The sequence below is a fragment of the Bombina bombina genome, chromosome 3, assembly GCF_027579735.1.
Source record: "Bombina bombina isolate aBomBom1 chromosome 3, aBomBom1.pri, whole genome shotgun sequence".
Classification (NCBI taxonomy): Eukaryota; Metazoa; Chordata; class Amphibia; order Anura; family Bombinatoridae; genus Bombina; species Bombina bombina.
Window position 1 is genome coordinate 468778182 of NC_069501.1, and position 22268 is coordinate 468800449.

At 37.7% G+C, this 22268-nt stretch overlaps 1 protein-coding gene across 2 annotated transcripts in view; it reads right to left on the reverse strand.

Annotated features, from left to right (window-relative positions):
* Nucleotides 1-22268, reverse strand: part of FOXP4 (forkhead box P4) — a 107927-nt gene that overhangs the window by 50067 nt on the left and 35592 nt on the right. The gene's annotated exons all lie outside the window — the stretch shown is intronic.

Sequence of the window (22268 nt, forward strand, 5' to 3'; positions counted from 1 at the left end):
AGCAAACCAATACTACAATAACCTATATAAAGTATTTAGTAGAGTATTTAGTGTCCAATTACACCAACTTTAAACGAGCATCAATGATAGTCAAAGTAACCACTTCTATTAGGGGCATTCTAGTATAAACAAAGAACACTCAAATCTCAGAACATTTTTTTTATTTTTAAAAAAATAGGATTTCTTTTGGAATGCAGTTAAATTCATAGCCAAAGCTCTGCTCCTGTGTCACTCCACAAGAGGATATAGCTTGTGAGCCAATCACTAAAGTGTATGGTCCAATGCGTGGCCAAATCCTCTTGTGTCAAGACAAGCTTTGATTATGTTTAATCATTTTAAAGTTAAAATACGTAGTAAAGGCAAGGGGAATTTGTTTTAAAATTAGAACTATTTAACAAATCCACCATTAATTGGACAAAGTAAAATGTGAAAGACAATTTAAAAAATAATTGCAGTATAAAGGATCTTAATTTGTTTAAAAAAACCTTTAGACTTGGATGATTTATTATATTATTATTTTTTAGCAACACAACAAAAAAAATGTCTTGTAATTGCATTCTTATACAAACAATTCTAAGGCACTGTGTGTTTGCAAAATGTGTCTATATTGAATTATTAAAGGGCCACTAAACCCAAAATCTTTTTTTCATGATTCAGATAGAGAATAGAAATGTAAACATTACAATTTACTTCCATAATTTATTTTGCTTCATTTTTTAAATATCCTTATTTGAAGAAAAAGCAATGCACATGGTGAGCCAATCACATGATGCTTCTATGTGCAGCAACCAATCACCAGCTAGTGAGCATATCTAGATATGCTTTTCATCAAAGAATATCAAGAGAATAAAACAAATTAGATAAATATAAGTAAATTCGAAAGATGTTTAAAATTGCATTCTCTTTCTAAATCATAAAAGAAAAAATGTGGGTGGCATGTCCCTTTAATGAAAAAAATAAACAAATAACCTTAACTAACTCCATGTAAAGCATACGCACCAATCAGAAATGTATATATACACATATACATTTATATTAAAGCGACAGTACACTGTAAAATAGTTTTTATATGAATGTATTTTCAATGACTTTTTATACAAGCTGCAGAGTATAAAACGTATGAGAAATTGCATTTTCAGGTTTATTTGTGTATATGAAGTAGCTGGTTTGGTGCTTTTAAACCACAGCCTATTACAATGGGTTGAGCTTCAGGTAATATCAGATCTCATTATGTTATCACTTTGTGTACACACACTGGTTTCCTTATCTTACATTTGTCTGGAAAACTAAAGCTCAATACATGGATAGAACAATGGGAAATTATCATGTTATTACTTAAAGGGACACTCAAGTCAAAATTAAACTTTCATTATTCAGATAGAGAATGCAATTTAAAACAACTTTTCCAATTTACTTCCATTAACAAAATGTGCAGAGTCTTTTTATATTTAAACTTTTTGAGTCACCAGCTCCTACTGAGCATGTGCAAGAATTCACAGAATAAGCGTATATGCATTTGTGATTGGCTGATGGCTGTCACATGGTACGTGTATGCATTTGTGATTGGCTGATGACTGTCACATGGTACAGAGGGAGTGGAAATAGCCATAACTTTTAAAATTGTCAGAAAAAAATCTACTATTCATTTGAAGTTCAGACTAAGTGCTATGGCATTGTCTTGTTATCTTGCATTTGTTGATTATGCAAATCTACAGTGTGGAATGGTCCTTCAAAGGGACACTGAACCCAAAAATATTTTCTGATTCAGATAGACCATACAATTTTAAGCAACTTTCTAATTTACTCCTATTATCAATTTTTCTTCGTTCTCTTGCTATCTTTATTTGAAAAAGAAGGCATCTAAGCTAAGGAGCCAGACAATTTTTTGTTTAGGACACTGGACAGCACTTTATTGGTGGGTGACTTTATCCAACAATCAGCAAGAACAACCCAGGTTGTTCACCAAAAATGGGCCGGCATCTAAACTTACATTCTTGCTTTTCAAATAAAGATACCAAGAGAATGAATAAAATTTGATAATAGGAGTAAATTAGAAAGTTGATTAAAATTGCATGCTCTATCTGAATCACAAAAGAAACATTTTGGGTTCAGTGTCCCTTTAACTATCCTACACCCCACTGTGAGTGCCATTTCTTCTGCTGGCTGTGTTTACTTAGGCTATTCAATAACTGAGACTCCAGTATCAAAACTTTCAGTATAGGTTGGGAAAGCACAAGCTAAATTAGCTATTTCAAAGGCCAAAATAGGGGTAAAGGAGCTACTTGTAAACAATTTAATACACTCCAGCAGGTAAAATGGATCATTGGGAACAATTTAAAATCGGAGAAAATATTTGGGTGAACTGTCCCTTTAAGCCTTGCACGCATGTGCTTTGTGCAATGCCTTTTTCAAACAATGAAAATAAACACAAGCTGAGATAACTAAACAACGCATAGCTGTATGTATACCATAGGTTACCAAGGCAGTTCTACAGGACACATACCTTGGTAAACAAAAACAAATATAAAACAAAGGTCAGAATGTTTTCTGTGTGTCAAAGGAAACATGACTTTAGCAGGCACAATGCTGTTGTATGATACACAAGTTAAATTAAACATTCCTGGTTCAGATAGAGAGGCCTATTTATCAAAGGTCTGGCGGAACTTATCCGACAGGGCAGATTAGGTCCGACAGACCTCGCTGAATGCGGAGAGCAATACGCTCTCCGTATTCAGCATTGCACCAGCAGCTCTTGTGAGCTGCTGGTGCAACGCCGCGCCCTGCAGATTTGTGGCCAATCGGCTGCTAGCAGGGGGGTGTCAATCAACCTGATCGGGTTGAATTGCGGCGATGTCTGTCCGTCTGCTCATAGCAGGCGGACAGGGTTATGGAGCAGCAGTCTTTAGACCGCTGCTTCACAACTGCTGTTTCTGGCGAGTTTGCAGGATCGCCAGAAACACGGGCCCTCAAGATCCATTCGGAGCTTGATAAATGGGCCTCATTGTATGCCATTTTAAAATACTTTTTGAAGAGAGCTGGTGATTGGTGGCTATACAGGTATGCCCCTTATCATTGGCTCACCAGATGTGTTCAGTTAACTGCCATTAATGCTGGTCTGGAGCTGATTTTAAGTGTGTACAACCCCTTTTGTACTATTGCTTGCACACACACATTAAAGAGACTGTAAAGTCAAAACTAAAGGGACATTAAACCTAAAGATAGAGCATACAACTTAAAAGAAAGTTTCCAATTTACTTCTATTATCAAATTTGCTTTGTTCTCATTATATTCTTTGGTGAAGAGATATCTGGATAGGTAGTGTGCACGTGCCTGAAGCAATACATGACAGGAAATAGTGCTGCCATTTAGTGTTCCTGCTAATGTATAACATTGTTGCAAAACTGCTGCCATATAGTGCTGCGGACACGTGCACGCTCCTGAGCTTACATGCCGGATTTTCAAAGGATAACAAAAAATGAAGAAAATTTGAAAGTTGTTTAATACTGTATGTTCTATCTGAATCATGAAAGAAAAAAAAAATTGTGTTTTATGTCAATTTAATTAAACTTTCATGATTTGAAAAAAACGTTCCAATGTACTTCTATTTTCAAATGTACTTATTTCTCTTTGTATACTTTGTTAAACAGTAAACCTTGGCAGGCTAAGGAACAGCAATGTGCTACTGGGAGCTAGCTGAACACATCCGGTGAGCCAATGACAAGAGGCATATATGTGCAATCAACCAGCTAGCTCCCTGTAGTGCAATACAGACCATGAGCTCACCTAAGTATGCTTTTCAACAAATGATACAATAAAAATTAAGCAAGTTGGATAATAAAAGTAAATTGGAAAGTTATTTGTAAGTGTATGTTCTGTCTGAATCACAGACGTATAGTTTTGACTTTAGTGTCCCTTTAACTATTAGCACATTTTTCCCTTTTATGTACAAACAAATAAGCAGTCATCTATCTATCTATATCTATCACTGACATATCACGTGCTCTTTTTTTTTTTTCTTTCAATAGCTAAACTCCACCCACCATAATTCTAAGAGCCAATCTGGGCTTTAGTCCACAGATAACAATGTTAGCCACAGTCATAAAGTTAGTATAAAATTCCGTTATCTGATAAAGTCAATTGGATAAATATATGTAGCAAGGTTAGCCTTGAGAAGTCAGCAGGTGCATTTGAACCTCTGAGAATTAGAAATTGTTCAAATTTCAGAGCTAAACTACATGACAAGAGGTTAATTAAATAAAGAAAATATATTAAAAAGTTGTTTCATTACGCATAACTAAACATGTTATATAAAGAATCTCAAGAGGTTTACTGACCCTTTAAGAACAGTTTAAGAGAAAAAAAACTTCAATGTAAGTTTAATAATTATTTTGTTTACTTATCCTGTCAGCTCTTAACAAACGACTTTTTCTACTACCCATATAATTCATACTCAAGTATGCTATAGTTAAAATAGCTGCAACATGCTACCTAGTGATTGCTTAAAAGGGACAGTCTAGTCCTAAACAAACTTTCATTATTCAGATAGAGAATGTAATTTTAAACAATTTTCCAATTTACTTCTTTTACCAATTTTGCTTTGTTCACTTGATATTCTTAGTTGAAAGCTAAATCTAGGAGGTTCATATGTTAATTTCTAAGCCCATGAAGGCCGCCTCTTAGCTCAGGGCATTTTGACAGTTTTTGACCACTAGAGGGTGTTAGATCATGTGTTTCATATAGATAACACTGTGCTCATGCACGTGGAGTTACCTAGGAGCCCGCACTGATTGGCTAAAATGCAAGTCTGTCAAAAGAACTAAAATAAGGGGCAGTTTGCAGAGGTTTAGATACAAGGTAATCACAGAGGTAAAACATATATTATTATAAATGTGTTGGTAATAAAGGGATTATCTATCTTTTAAAACAATAAATATTCTGGTGTAGACTGTCCCTTTAAATTAGTTCAGAAGCCCAAATACATCTGGGTCCTAATGACCCATCTCAAAGATACACAATAAAAACATACCCAGAGTTTAATAAAGCCCGGAGAATACTGCTAGCAGAAACACAATTCATATATTTAGAAAACATTTATTCAGATATTTTTAGTTTGATGTTTAATGACTGATATACACCAATTTAAAAGAAAAAAAAACAACAGACTTTCCCTTTAAAAATTAAATAGCAGTGGTGAGCTGTATTCCAGCTCAGAAATCTTTGGGTCACAGGTCACAGTGACCCTACAGAGACCATGGTGTGTTGCTTTATAACGCCAGCCAAAAAACAGAATTTATGTTTACCTGATAAATTTCTTTCTCCAACGGTGTGTCCGGTCCACGGCGTCATCCTTACTTGTGGGATATTCTCTTCCCCAACAGGAAATGGCAAAGAGCCCAGCAAAGCTGGTCACATGATCCCTCCTAGGCTCCGCCTACCCCAGTCATTCGACCGACGTTAAGGAGGAATAATAGCATAGGAGAAACCATATGGTACCGTGGTGACTGTAGTTAAAGAAAATAAATTATCAGACCTGATTAAAAAACCAGGGCGGGCCGTGGACCGGACACACCGTTGGAGAAAGAAATTTATCAGGTAAACATAAATTCTGTTTTCTCCAACATAGGTGTGTCCGGTCCACGGCGTCATCCTTACTTGTGGGAACCAATACCAAAGCTTTAGGACACGGATGAAGGGAGGGAGCAAATCAGGTCACCTAAATGGAAGGCACCACGGCTTGCAAAACCTTTCTCCCAAAAATAGCCTCAGAAGAAGCAAAAGTATCAAACTTGTAAAATTTGGTAAAAGTGTGCAGTGAAGACCAAGTCGCTGCCCTACATATCTGATCAACAGAAGCCTCGTTCTTGAAGGCCCATGTGGAAGCCACAGCCCTAGTGGAATGAGCTGTGATTCTTTCGGGAGGCTGCCGTCCGGCAGTCTCGTAAGCCAATCTGATGATGCTTTTAATCCAAAAAGAGAGAGAGGTAGAAGTTGCTTTTTGACCTCTCCTTTTACCTGAATAAACAACAAACAAGGAAGATGTTTGTCTAAAATCCTTTGTAGCATCTAAATAGAATTTTAGAGCGCGAACAACATCCAAATTGTGCAACAAGCGTTCCTTCTTTGAAACTGGTTTCGGACACAGAGAAGGTACGATAATCTCCTGGTTAATGTTTTTGTTAGAAACAACTTTTGGAAGAAAACCAGGTTTAGTACGTAAAACCACCTTATCTGCATGGAACACCAGATAAGGAGGAGAACACTGCAGAGCAGATAATTCTGAAACTCTTCTAGCAGAAGAAATTGCAACTAAAAACAAAACTTTCCAAGATAAAAACTTAATATCAACGGAATGTAAGGGTTCAAACGGAACCCCCTGAAGAACTGAAAGAACTAAATTGAGACTCCAAGGAGGAGTCAAAGGTTTGTAAACAGGCTTGATTCTAACCAGAGCCTGAACAAAGGCTTGAACATCTGGCACAGCTGCCAGTTTTTTGTGAAGTAACACCGACAAGGCAGAAATCTGTCCCTTCAGGGAACTTGCCGATAATCCTTTTTCCAATCCTTCTTGAAGGAAGGATAGAATCCTAGGAATCTTAACCTTGTCCCAAGGGAATCCTTTAGATTCACACCAACAGATATATTTTTTCCAAATTTTGTGGTAAATCTTTCTAGTTACAGGCTTTCTGGCCTGAACAAGAGTATCGATAACAGAATCTGAGAAACCTCGCTTCGATAAAATCAAGCGTTCAATCTCCAAGCAGTCAGCTGGAGTGAAACCAGATTCGGATGTTCGAACGGACCCTGAACAAGAAGGTCTCGTCTCAAAGGTAGCTTCCAAGGTGGAGCCGATGACATATTCACCAGATCTGCATACCAAGTCCTGCGTGGCCACGCAGGAGCTATCAAGATCACCGACGCCCTCTCCTGATTGATTCTGGCTACCAGCCTGGGGATGAGAGGAAACGGCGGGAACACATAAGCTAGTTTGAAGGTCCAAGGTGCTACTAGTGCATCCACTAGAGCCGCCTTGGGATCCCTGGATCTGGACCCGTAGCAAGGAACTTTGAAGTTCTGACGAGAGGCCATCAGATCCATGTCTGGAATGCCCCATAGTTGAGTGACTTGGGCAAAGATTTCCGGATGGAGTTCCCACTCCCCCGGATGCAATGTCTGACGACTCAGAAAATCCGCTTCCCAATTTTCCACTCCCGGGATGTGGATAGCAGACAGGTGGCAGGAGTGAGACTCCGCCCATAGAATAATCTTGGTCACTTCTTCCATCGCTAGGGAACTCCTTGTTCCCCCCTGATGGTTGATGTACGCAACAGTCGTCATGTTGTCTGATTGAAACCGTATGAACTTGGTCCTCGCTAGCTGAGGCCAAGCCTTGAGAGCATTGAATATCGCTCTCAGTTCCAGAATATTTATCGGTAGAAGAGATTCTTCCCGAGACCAAAGACCCTGAGCTTTCAGGGATCCCCAGACCGCGCCCCAGCCCATCAGACTGGCGTCGGTCGTGACAATGACCCACTCTGGTCTGCGGAATGTCATCCCTCGTGACAGGTTGTCCAGGGACAGCCACCAACGGAGTGAGTCTCTGGTCCTCTGATTTACTTGTATCTTTGGAGACAAGTCTGTATAGTCCCCATTCCACTGACTGAGCATGCACAGTTGTAATGGTCTTAGATGAATGCGCGCAAAAGGAACTATGTCCATTGCCGCTACCATCAACCCGATCACTTCCATGCACTGAGCTACGGAAGGAAGAGGAACGGAATGAAGTATCCGACAAGAGTCCAGAAGTTTTGTCTTTCTGGCCTCTGTTAGAAAAATCCTCATTTCTGAGGAGTCTATAATTGTTCCCAAGAAGGGAACCCTTGTTGACGGGGATAGAGAACTCTTTTCCACGTTCACTTTCCAGCCGTGAGATCTGAGAAAGGCCAGGACGATGTCCGTGTGAGCCCTTGCTCGAGGGAGGGACGACGCTTGAATCAGAATGTCGTCCAGGTAAGGTACTACTGCAATGCCCCTTGGTCTTAGCACCGCTAGAAGGGACCCTAGTACCTTTGTGAAAATCCTTGGAGCAGTGGCTAATCCGAAAGGAAGCGCCACAAACTGGTAATGTTTGTCCAGGAATGCAAACCTTAGGAACCGATGATGTTCCTTGTGGATAGGAATATGTAGATACGCATCCTTTAAATCCACCGTGGTCATGAATTGACCTTCCTGGATGGAAGGAAGGATAGTTCGAATGGTTTCCATCTTGAACGATGGGACCTTGAGAAATTTGTTTAAGATCTTGAGATCTAAGATTGGTCTGAACGTTCCCTCTTTTTTGGGAACTATGAACAGATTGGAGTAGAACCCCATCCCTTGTTCTCTTAATGGAACAGGATGAATCACTCCCATTTTTAACAGGTCTTCTACACAATGTAAGAACGCCTCTCTTTTTATGTGGTCTGAAGACAACTGAGACCTGTGGAACCTCCCCCTTGGGGGAAGTCCCTTGAATTCCAGAAGATAACCCTGGGAGACTATTTCTAGCGCCCAAGGATCCAGAACATCTCTTGCCCAAGCCTGAGCGAAGAGAGAGAGTCTGCCCCCCACCAGATCCGGTCCCGGATCGGGGGCCAATATTTCATGCTGTCTTGGTAGCAGTGACAGGTTTCTTGGCCTGCTTTCCCTTGTTCCAGCCTTGCATTGGTCTCCAAGCTGGCTTGGCTTGAGAAGTATTACCCTCTTGCTTAGAGGACGTAGCACTTTGGGCTGGTCCGTTTTTACGAAAGGGACGAAAATTAGGTCTATCTTTTGCCTTGAAAGGCCTATCCTGAGGAAGGGCGTGGCCCTTACCCCCAGTGATATCAGAGATAATCTCTTTCAAGTCAGGGCCAAACAGCGTTTTCCCCTTGAAAGGAATGTTTAGTAGCTTGTTCTTGGAAGACGCATCAGCCGACCAAGATTTCAACCAAAGCGCTCTGCGCGCCACAATAGCAAACCCAGAATTCTTAGCCGCTAACCTAGCCAATTGCAAAGTGGCGTCTAGAGTGAAAGAATTAGCCAATTTGAGAGCATTGATTCTGTCCATAATCTCCTCATAAGGAGGAGAATCACTATCGAGCACCTTTATCAGTTCATCAAACCAGAAATATGCAGCTGTAGTGACAGGGACAATGCATGAAATGGGTTGTAGAAGGTAACCCTGCTGAACAAACATCTTTTTAAGCAAACCTTCTAATTTTTTATCCATAGGATCTTTGAAAGCACAACTATCCTCTATGGGTATAGTGGTGCGTTTGTTTAAAGTAGAAACCGCTCCCTCGACCTTGGGGACTGACTGCCATAAGTCCTTTCTGGGGTCGACCATAGGAAACAATTTTTTAAATATGGGGGGAGGGACGAAAGGAATACCGGGCCTTTCCCATTCTTTATTAACAATGTCCGCCACCCGCTTGGGTATAGGAAAAGCTTCTGGGAGCCCCGGCACCTCTAGGAACTTGTCCATTTTACATAGTTTCTCTGGGATGACCAACTTTTCACAATCATCCAGAGTGGATAATACCTCCTTAAGCAAAATGCGGAGATGTTCCAACTTAAATTTAAATGTAATCACATCAGATTCAGCCTGATGAGAAATGTTCCCTGAATCAGTAATTTCTCTAAGCCATCTCCGTGGAGATGTTGCCTGTACAACGGCAAAGAGAATGACTGGGGTAGGCGGAGCCTAGGAGGGATCATGTGACCAGCTTTGCTGGGCTCTTTGCCATTTCCTGTTGGGGAAGAGAATATCCCACAAGTAAGGATGACGCCGTGGACCGGACACACCTATGTTGGAGAAATATACGTATTAAAAAAAAATATTCTAAGAGAAAACAATTTTACTGCTTTCCACCACAGAATAGACAGTAAACACCTTAAGACTTTAACATAAAATGTTTAGTTATGCGTAATGTAACAGCTTTACAATATACTTTCATTGTTTATTTTGCCCCTTTTCACAATTTAGCGCTAAAAAGTGTGGATTTTCTAATTCTCAGAACATGAAATGCACCTGCTGTCTTCTTAAGGCTAACCCTGCTACATATATGTCCCTAATTGGCTTTAGCGACTAACAACTGGAAAACAATGCATTTTATACTAACTTTATGACCTAGGCCAGTCTACAGACTCAAGCCCTGGTGACTGGAGTTTGGCTATTAAAAAACAATTGTAGCAAACTCTAGTTTTAAAAAAGGTTTAGACTTCATTGATGTTATTCTACAGCAGGACAACAAAAATATCTTGTAATTACAAGGTGCTTCATGTCCCTTTAAATTAAACCAGATTTCCTCTTACATGATTTATATGCAAAGTTCTACTATATTAATTAGCTCTTAAAAAGATCACTTTTTTCTCTGCTATATATTCAAACACACACGAATACCCAGAGTCTGTATAATGTCACTGTACAGTTTGTCATCACCTACATATTGTTGTATCTGTTTCAGTATCCTGTCTGCACATTTGTATATCTTTTATGTGGCAGGGTCAACAAATCGGTTTAAAGTTTAGGAGCCTGTAAGAATAGTTAGGAACCAGACAGTGGTATTTGGATATTGATATATAGAGAATAACCCAAAAAGTTAGGAGCCAGGAGTAAAAGTCTAGGTGCCAATGGCTCCATGGCTTCTGGGATTGTTGAGCTCTGTTAAATATGGTATATTGTAAATTTTACAGATTTTGGCCTTTGTATGTTTTGTCTCTCAAATTGTGTATAAATTCCACTCACATATATGGGACCGTATTAAAGTGAAGCTAAAGTTACCTTGACGCCAATACAGAATCCAATTCTTTGTTGAAAATGAATGGGACTTTAATTCATTGTTTTTTACATTTTTACTTCCAAATCCAGTAATTTCAATTATAATTCCCTTTTTTCCGATTTTCCCAATCAACCAGTTTATTTTTAATTTTTTGGTCACATTTTTAGAGCAGCCAGTTGAAATTCTAGCCGTTAGGCGGCCGTGACCCTATGTCATCCGCCTACTCGATGTACTGCGCATGCACTAGAGTATTTATTCTTCACAGAGTACACGCGCATTCTAGTTTTGCGTATGCATACTTGTTCTGCTTAAGGCGGCTTGTTCTAGGTGAAGGGAGATGGGTGTGCTGAGAATCGCGCATGCGCAGTTACAACGCTCATAGTGAAAGCGCTTCTGCTGTTACGTATAGAGCTGGGTGGGACCGCTCTATACGTAACAGCACTTCAAATCCAGATATAGAGGTTGGGAGGAGTTATCGACGGAACAGTAGGGAAAAATATAGATAAAAATAAAATATATATTTTTTTTTTTATAAAATCAAGTAAGCGATTAGCATATTCTATGTTGAAGGAATACATTGATATATTCCAGTTAAATAAACTTTACCTTTACTTTAAGTATCTTTGAATTCATATTCTCTCTCATTATTTTTTTCTCATTCTAGACATGTGTCTATCAATACAATACCACAACAGACTAATATACACACAACTATACCCTGATAAAAGACAGACAGCTATCATGAAATATGCTGGCTTCTTCAGAAACGGTCTATACAGGTCAATTTTTACCTAAAGCAAATGTACTGCACACAATTATAATGTAATTAGTTTCTACAGATCCCAAATGTGTCAGAAATATAATGTATGAGCAATACAAGCTTTTGATATTCTATGCAGCTGATTCACTAAAACACACTCCACTCTCAGGTTCTTTAGTGAATTAGGTCCTTTGAATAACATAGGAACAGGTGAAGCTGGAAAGGCCTGGGACTATATGGTTTCTGTGCATAGGCCAAGTATAATAAATGGAAAATTAGATTAGACAGACATATAGATTGGATAGATAGATGCACAGAGGCTACTATAATTCACGAGTCCTGGATAAAAAGTTGCCAGCCGCAAAAGAAAGAAGCCATATTTCTTATCCCCTGCAAATTTCAAGAACAAGTGGACATTTTTATCCCTAGTAAATATATTAGCTTTGGGGCCAAAGGTAAATTTGTGAAGGTGTCTGCAGGCAGTAATGATGTAAAGTATGTGGAAGAGGGCATTTTGCTACTAGGTGCAGATTCAGAGCCCTAGCAACGTAGGCTACCTCATGCTGTTAGTTAATCTCTATGCCACCTCATTGGTTGCAGATTAAAAAATGCCTGTGACTGATCTAAGTAGGTTGACCGACAACCCCAACTCGTGGGATTGGCTGGACAAAAGCAGGAGTCAAATTTGCAGAAGAGAGTTCTTGTACAGATGCTGGATCGTTGTTGGCAAATACAGACAGGTTCCCTGCCTTGGAACATTGTCTGTCCACAGCTTCTGAAATGTGGTACTATATCTCAAAGATGGTAAATAAATAAAAAGGTACAGAAAGACTAACCCGTCATGTTGAGTTAGGAATGGAAAAAAAATGGAATATAAAAAATGCTTTTAAATGTTTGCTAAAGATCGGCTAACCACAACCAGTATGAATATCAATGATAACAAACAACCTAGAGGATTATATGTTTGTGATACTTTCACCCAAGGCTTTACTTTCCCTACAAAAGTTCAACAAAAGAACACTTTATAATCACAAGATTTTTCTGATATCTTGCAATAAATGAATATACTAAGCAAGTGTGGAACGTTTAAAGCATTAAAACACTGTATTTGCTGCAATTGTTTTTTAATAGCCAGACTCCCAGACCACTTGCCTTTTTTGTAGTAACCCATCTGGACTTGTAACTGAAGTAAACTTAGCTAGCCACAGTCATTTATTTAGCAAAAATCACTGTTTCATCTTCTCACTGAGGCCCGTTAGGGACATCTACAAAGCAGGGTAAGGCTTGTAAAGTCTGTAGTATGCATATCTAGTTCTCAGCACTGGAGAGCCTGCTATTTTCAGGAAAAGGGGGCAAAATAAAAAATGAACATATATATACTGCAACATTTTTTGTTTGTTTGTTTTTATTATTAAACATTTTATCTTATAATCCTAAAGTGTTTGTGTTTACTGTCCCTTTAAGCCTTGCAGTAGTATATAGTGCCATCCTGGCATAGTATACACAGATCACTCTAAGTATTATCTCCGTATACCCCAGCAACTTTACATTTTTGCAGATGGTGCCAGCTTTGCAGACACAGTTCCAAATTCTTTTGGAACAGCATTGCATCATGTGATGCCAAAGAACAGAACCTAATAGGTAGAACAAGGAAAACAAGCAGACACGGTAAACAGAAAAACAAATATTCACTCTAATCCCAGTTAATATTTGTGCAGTCCTCTGGAGTCTGGGAAGCTTACGCAAAAAAAACAAAACAACAAGTATGTAGACTGCCCTGTGAAGATAGAAACGGGTTAAATAAAGCTTAGAGAGCACTGAATACTCGCTTAGAAACGATAATGTGACACGAGAACACACACAAAGTGTAGAACGTATCAGTATAACCCACACCATGCACTCTCAGAACTTAAAAGGGAATGACTACATTAAAGCCAGCGTTGGCAAGCTCCCTTACGTCACACGTGACTACAAACTACTTACCCATCACCATTCACAGGCAGAAAGCGAATCACAACTGTGATCTAGGAAATGTGCCAGCAGTTAAGTCTGCAGCCTGCACGTGAAGTGCATTTGCTACCACACTGTGCACGTCCAGCTTCGCTCTATCTATGTAGTGTTATTATTTTGAGGGTGGCTGAGAGAGGAGAGGAGGGGGGGGGGGGGATTGTTCTTAGTTTCCGTGCCCATCTCAGTGAGCAAACATTGCAGGGCGTTGGGAGTTAGTTTGCAGCCGACACTGAGAACTGGCCAATCCACATTCTGCTCTGCAGGTCACACTGAGCAGGGCAGGGAGGGGCAAGATAAGGAGGGTGAGAGCTTATTGTTTTACTCGCACACCTGACATAAATGCTGGGGTGAAGGGTCTCGGACTCTGTACTCCCACACCCCCTTTCATATAGATATGACCTGCTCTGTCCCTATATTTGCTGACACATTTAATGAGAGCAAAGCACTATACTCATGAACAAAAGCACTGTGCATGTAATTCATGCATATGTGCAAAACAATGAACAAATATATAGGTAGTGAAGTGTATCTGCATAGATATATGAGTTTATGTTTACATTACATATAAACTTGAGAGCCTACATACAATTGTAATGTGTAGATATATGTGCACAACAGTATCTATATGTAGGTGAAAGGTGCACCTTGTGCGGAGCAGTGTGTCTCTAAATATGTGCAAATTGTGTAATTGACCACACTATTGTAAACGCACATATGTTTACAGTTGTATTTTTTGCAGTGGGTATGTATCTGTACATGTGAAATATGACAATATGTGCACAGCAGAATATATATATATATACATACATACATACATATACACACACACACACACACTGTATATATATACACACACACACTGTATATACACACACACACACACACACAGTTTGGGACCGGAAAAGGTTTGGATTTTGGATTATTTGAATCTGTAAAATGGGACAGTTTGGAGAGGGAACAGGGACAAGTTTAATAAACAATGTCTTATGACATTTAGGCAATATTTAACTTGTCATAATACAGCTTATACATGCAACTTGAAGGTAGTTTTATATAATTTTCTTAAATCATTTTGTATACATATTATCATCAGAAAGATAGTACAGCACTGTAATACAAAGGTAATAATTGTTGTTTTAAAAACATCTAGACTGTTATTTGCATTTGAAATCACAAAAAACAAAAACACAGGCAGAGAAGATTGTGTTTACTGGTTACTGGTGGAGAAAATTTAAATTTTAAATAATTTTATTTAAAAAGAATAATAAAAAAATATATATATACAGGTATATTATATATTGGAGTTACGGATTTGTAGTGTATATATCTTTTTTTGTAAGGGAAAAGGCGCCAGTACTCACTGATTATTGATTGATATATTCTGCTCAGTTAAAAAAAAAAAAAAAAAAAAAAGAGATATTTGGTGTTTTGTGCTGCCCTAGGCACTTAGTCAAGGTAGAGGGAATTATGAATAGTTCCAAATACCAGACAATATTGGCACAAAACCTTCAGGCTTCTGCTAGAAAGCTGAAGATGAAGAGGAACTTCATCTTTCAGCATGACAACCCCCCAAAGCATACATCCAAATCAACAAAGGAATGGCTTCACCAGAAGAAGATTAAAGTTTTGGAATGGCCCAGTCAGAGCCCAGACCTGAATCCAATTCAAAATCTGTGGGGTGATCTTAAGTGGGCTGTGCACAAGAGATGCCCTCACAATCTGACAGATATGGAGTGTTTTTGCAAAGAAGAGTGGGCAAATCTTGCCAAGTCAAGGATGTGCCATGCTGAAAAACTCATACCCAAAAAGACTGAGTGCTGTAATAAAATCAAAGGGTGCTTCAACAAAGTACAGATGGCCCTCGTTTTACAATGGTTCAATTTACACCGTTTCAGAATAACAAACTTTTTTTCCAGTCATGTGACTGCTATTGAAAAGCATTGAGAATCAGTGCATTTATTAAAAAAGCCAGTAGGTGGAGCTGTCCGCTTGTGTTGCAGCAAAGCCAAGCAAGCTAAAATTAATCAGTTTAAAGGGATACTAAACCCAATTTTTTTCTTTCATGATTCAGATACAGCATGAGATTTTAAGCACCTTTTTAATTTACTCCATCAATTTTGTTCTCATGCTATCTTGATTTGAAAAAGCAGTAATGTAAGCTTTAGAGCCGGACCATTTTTTGTTCAGCACCTGGGTAGCACTTGCTGATTTGTGGCTAAACGTAGCAAACCAATCAGCAAGCTCTACCAAGGTGCTGAACTAAAAATGGGCTGGCTCCTAACCTTTTATTACTGCTTTTTCAAATCAAGATAACATGAGAACAAAGAAAAATTGATAATAGGAGTATATTAGAAAGTTGCTTAAAATTGCATGTTCTATCAGAATCATGAAAGAAAAGATGTGGGGTTAGTATCCCTTTAAACAGACCTGAGCTATCAAGCAGATTTCAAAGGAACAAGATCTTCCTGTCTATAAATCAGTCCAGATTGGAATGCATAGAAAGAACTGTTTGCGGAAAAATGCAAGTGAAGTCTGTGTTGTGTGATTATTTTATTAGGTTTATAATGCTGTCTAGAATTTAAAGTCTTCATTTCAAAGCTTTAAAAATAAAGTATTAGGTGTTACTTATGACAATTTTGAGAGGGGCCTGGAACTTAACTCCCTCACTTCCCATTGACTTACATTATAAACTGGGTTTCAATTTACAACGGTTTCGATTTACAACCATTCCTTCTGGAACCTAACCCCGGCGTAAACTGAGGGCTACCTGTATTAGTTTAAGGGTGTGTACACTTATGCAACCATATTATTTTAGGTTTTTATTTCTACTTCCCTCCACCTAAAATATTTTAGTTTGTTTTGCAATTGAGTTGTACAGTTTATAGGTCACATTAAAGGTGGAAAAAGTTCTGAAATGATTTAACTTTGTCTAATTTTTTTACATCACAGAAACCTGACATTTTAACAGGGGTGTGTAGACTTTTTATATCCACTGTATATGAAAGGTTCAGAGTTATCTCTATACTGTAAGCTCCATTGGCACTCTTATTATCCGCCCTAGAATGTAAGCTCCTTAGGCAAAATCTGCCCCCCTCCAAGTGCCTTGTTTGCCTAGGCCAAAATACGCCCCTGATAGATATATATATATATATATATATATACACACACACACTCCTGGAAAAACGGATGCACTCTCAGGTCTTTTTAGTGAAGAAAAAAATATTTACTGTAACGTTTTCAGGGACTTCTTCCCCGTCATCAGCAGCAGATGCTGATGACGGGGAAGAAGTCCCTGAAAACGTTACATTAAAGATTTTTTTCTTCACTAAAAAGACCTGAGAGTGCATCCGTTTTTCCAGGAGTATCCATTGCATGTTTGCACCCAGGTAGATGTCCCAAGGAGGGTAACACTGTATTGTGAACGGTATTTATATATATATATATATATATATATATATATATATATATATATATATATATATATATATAATGCATTACCTTATTGAAGCATTAAGATAAGGAGACTCACAACTTTCTAATTTTGATACATATATCTATATAGAAACATCTGTCTGAAATTGTGTGGGCGGCTCCTTTTGTCTTACTTGGTACTAAAATATAAATAAATCTGTAAAAAGTTTGTTAATACTCATGTGAAAAAGCAGGGATTTATTTCTCTATCTTAATGACAATTATAAATATGAACTTCCTGCAATATGCTTAAAGGTACACTAAACCCAAAAAATGTCTTCATGATTCAGATAGAGAATACAAATTTAAACAACATTACAATTTACTTCTATTATTTATTTTGCTTCATTTTTAAGATATCCTTAGTTGAAGAAAAAGCAATACACATGGGTGAGCCAATCACACGAGGCTCCTATGTGCAGGAACCAATCAGCAGCTACTGAGCCTATCTAGATATGCTTTTCAGCAAAAGAATATCAAGAAAATAAAACAAATTAGATAATAGAAGTAAATTAGAAAATTGTTTAAAATTGCATGCTCTTTCTAAATCATGAAAGAAAAAATTGTGGTTTTCATGTCCCTTTAAAGGGACATTCTAATAGTAAAAGAACGGAATGCTTAGCTTGCTATGTGCCTATTGTAGTGGAAAACTAGTAAGCTGCAATCCGTTAGAGCAATGTCTACACTACTCACCCTGCAACTCTGCATGTTCAAACCCCTGCACAGCGTCAGAGCAGAAAACAGCCAACGCCAATCGCCTGTGTTCAGCTAGGGAGCTTTAATACATGCAGATCATAAGTGGTACTTAACCTATATATTTAACCCTTTTGTGGGGGTTAAACACAAAGTTCCACAAATTAGAACACTTCATTTTTCCACTACAATAATCATTTTAACCTCTTTTAAAAAGGGTTAAATATTTAGTTGCACTCCTGGAACACCCCCATTTTGATCCAGAAGATAAATGATTCCACTGGAGTGAGCACGTTATGAGTCAGCACTGATTGGCTAAAATGCATGTCTGTCAAAAGAACTGAAATAAGGGGGCAGTCTGCAGAGGCTTAGATACAAAATAATCATAGAGGTAAAAAGTATATTTGTATAACTGTGTTGGTTATGCAAAACTAGGGAATGGGTAAAATAAAGGGATTATATTTTATAACAAAAATTCTGGAGTTGATTGTCCCTTTAACACAATAATTTTTACTTTTTTATGAGAGAGGAAGAGAGAGAGCGCGAGATATTTTAGTCTCTCTCTATTAAAAGAACATCCAACACCTTGATTTTGTATAAAAATCTGTGCCTGTACCACCATCCCTAAATAGACCAAAAAAGCTCAAATTCTGTAACCAGCAAATACTGTAAATCAAATAGCTGGTTTTGGGAATTTGCAGCATTTTGCAGCAATTTTTTGGTCTCTGTAGTAGAGTTTGGGACAAGCACAGATTTGTACACATCTTTGGATATTTAAAGGGACAGTTTACTCAAAAAATGTCTCCCCTTTAATTTGTTTCCAATGATCCACTTTACCTGCTGGAGTGTATTAAATTGTTTACAAGTAATTCCATTAGCCTCATATTAGCATTTAAAATAGTTTATTTAGCCTGTGGTATCCCCACCCATCCTGAAAGTTTTTGGCCTCCAGGCCAAGCTGTGTTAAAGGGACAGTCAAACCAGAATGTTTGTTGTTTTAAAAGATAGATAATCCTTTTATTACCCATTCCCCAGTTTTGCATAACCAACACAATTATATTAATACACTTTTTACCTCTGTGATTACCTTGTATCTAGGAACCTTCTTCCAGCCCCCTGATCACATGACATTTTATTTATTATCTATTGGCTTTCATTTTAGCCAATTAGTGCAGTGTCTGCCACAATTCACAGGCGTGCTCACAATGTTATCTATATGGCTTACAGGAACTAGCTCTCCCCTGTTGTGAAAAGCAAATACAAAAGTATGTGATTAGAGGCGGCCTTCAAGGGCTTAGAAATTATCATATGAGCCTTCCTAGGTTTAGCTTTCAACTAAGAATACCAAGAGAACAAAGCAAAATTGGTGATAAAAGTAAATTGGAAAGTTGTTTAAAATTGCATGCCTTATTTGAAACATGAAAGTTTTTTTTGGACTTGACTGTCCCTTTAACACAGACAGTAGAAGAAATTACACAAATGAGTTATAGAAGAGATAAGGTAATAAAAATGTTAATCTTCCATTGTTCTCTCCAAGTATTCATGATTGGTTTATGGACAGATAAAATATAAAGAAGCAGGTGATATGTACACAATGTGATTAAGTAATGAGATCTGATTATACCTACAAGCTCAACCCATTTTATAAGGTTGTGGCTTCAAAACACAAAATCAGCTAATTCATATACACAAATAAACCTTAAGAAAGCAATTCTCATACATTTTATACTCTGCAGTTGGTAAAAAAAAGTAATTGGAAACACATTAAGGGGAAAACTATTTTATTGTATACTGTCCCTTTAATGTACCTTTAAAGCAGTGTTTCTCATTTCCAATCCTCAATGAGTCATAAACAGGCCAGATTTATAAAGTTTTACCTTTCCAAGGTTCTATTATATTGAATTTTAAATACATCTTAAAGGGGGTAAGAAAACCCAAATTCTTCTTTTATAATTCAGGTAAAGCATGCCATTTTAAACAATTTTCGAATTTACTTCTGTTATTAAATTGTATTCATTCTCTTGGTATCTTTTATTAAAAAGCATCAAGGTAAGCTCAGGAGCGTGCACGTGTCTGGAGCACAATATAGCAGCAGTTTTGCATTAGCAAGATCACTAGAGGGCAGCACAATTTCCTGCCATGTAGTGCTCCAGATGCCTACCTAGGTATCTCTTCAACACAGAATATCGTGGGAAATAGCACATTTAATAATATAAATAAATTGGAAACTTTTTAAAAATTGTTTGCTCTTAATCACATATTATTTTTTTTGGAGTTTCATATCCCTTAACAATTTAGAAATAAATTGGGAAGTTTAAAAATGTCATGCTCTATCCAATCCAGTTATTATCAATGTTGCTTTGTTCTCTTGGTATCCATTGTTAAAAAATAATACTAGATGAGCTCAGGAGCGTTTTTAAACTATCTGTATATCAAAAATGTTAATAAAGGACAGTAAACGTCTTCTAGTTAACAAGGAACTTCAGTTGATTTGCTATAGAAATAACATATCAGCCAAGTCTAAACATTTTAAAGCAAATTAACATTTTGTTTGCTGCAATAGTTTTTCCAATAGCCAAAACTTCACCCACCACATGCCTTATTTTAGTTGCCAGAGTCTGTGACTGACATGTCCACATTGTTTTGCAGTTTTTATCTTTTAAAGCCAGATAGAAAGATATGTAGCAGAGTTAGCCATGATAAATCAAAAGTATGGTTTTTCAGCTAAGAATTTTTTTTTTTTAGAGCTAAATGAGATGAAAATAGGAGCAAAATAAATAATGAACATACATTGCAAAGTTGTTTTTACTATGCATAGCTAAACATTTTATATAAGAATCTCAAGGTGTTTACTGTCCCTTTAAGTTGGGGCCCCTCTGTGTATGCCAGACCGGAATGAGAGAACGACACACTCAGACTCCCAGCTCTTGAACGTTAAGTACCACCAGAAAAGGAAGAGACTCTTCTACATCTCATTAAGAAGGTAAACATGAGAGCCAGCTAAGTGTCTAATTACGCTTCTAATTAGTCCCTGCTTGTTACTAATGCAAATTAGATTACGCCGCTTAACTACAGCATGTCCACAACACCCTTGTTAATTGCGGCCTTTTGAAATTAAATTACTCCCTAATTAGCATATCAAAGCCATTGATTCTCAGCCAGAAAAGACAAGGGCAAGAGAGAGGCGAGTGCCAAGTGTTGTTAATTAGGGTCGACTAATTAAATTGTGACGTATTATTGCATGGTGAGGTCTTGAGGATAAAGCTGCGCATGTGTAAAAAAAAAAATAGTCAGCTCACTGGGCCTACTGAAGATAAAACAGTTTTAGGTCCAAGGGACAGAAAACTGCTAAAAAATAAATAAAATATATAATACGCTGTTTAAAAGGGACAGTGAAATTAAACTTAAAGGGACATGAAACCCAATCAACTTTCCAGTTTACTTCTATTATCAAAATGTTCTTCCTTCTCTTGGTATTATTTGTTGAAGGAGCAGCATTGCACTACTGGTTTCTAACTGAACACATGGGTAAGCCAATGACAAATCGGTATATATATATATATTGCAGCCACCAATCAGCAGCTAGAACCTAGGTTCTTTGCTGCACCTGAGCTTACCTAGATAAACCTTTCAGCAAAGGATAACAAGAGAAAGAAGCAAATTGGAAAGTTGTTCAAAATTGTATGTTCTGTCTAAATCATGTCTAATTTTGACTTTACTGTCCCTTTAAATGGATTGAATAGAGTGTGACATTTTAACTACTTAAAATCAAATTTGCTTTTAGTTCTCTTGGTATCCTTTGTTAAAGAGTAATCCTAGGTGAGCTCAAGAGAGTGAACATGTCTTTAGCCATCTGGCATCAGTGTTTGCAACGTTTATGGCAAAGTTATACATATGTGCAAACACATTGCTAAACATGCACTCATCTAAGCTCCTATCACCCTACCTAGCTTTACTCTTCAACAAAGAATACCAAAGAGCAAAGCAAATTTGTAAATAGTAAATTGGAAAGTTGTTCAAAATTATATGCTCTTTTTGTATCATGAATGTTTAATTTTGAAATTATTAGCCCTTTAACAGCAATGTGTATCAGCCAAAGGAATTGTACTATTACATGCTCCAAATTATTTCAGCATGTAGTTTTTGCCCTACCAAACCTGGATAACCCCTGCTAAGGGGTCTAACACACAAGTAAAATCCTGCGCAGAAGCTACCAGCCAATCAGGATAGCAGTGGCAAACCCCCACAAATTTATGACAGTTTCCCGCTTGGGAGATTACCCCTTTGCAGGGGTTAAGCACAAAGGGTCAGCAATGCAAAAAAATACATGGTCTATGTCCTAACAAATAAGATCATTTTTTCATGACAATATCCCTTTAAGTAAATACTCTACTTGCTATACAAATAAATGCGTTATAGATTCTGTGTACATTCACCGGCCACTTTATTAGTTACACCTTCCAAGTACCGGGTTGGACCCCCTTTTGCCTTCAGAACTGCCTTAATTATTTTCTTTTTTTCAGTTGCTGCAGATT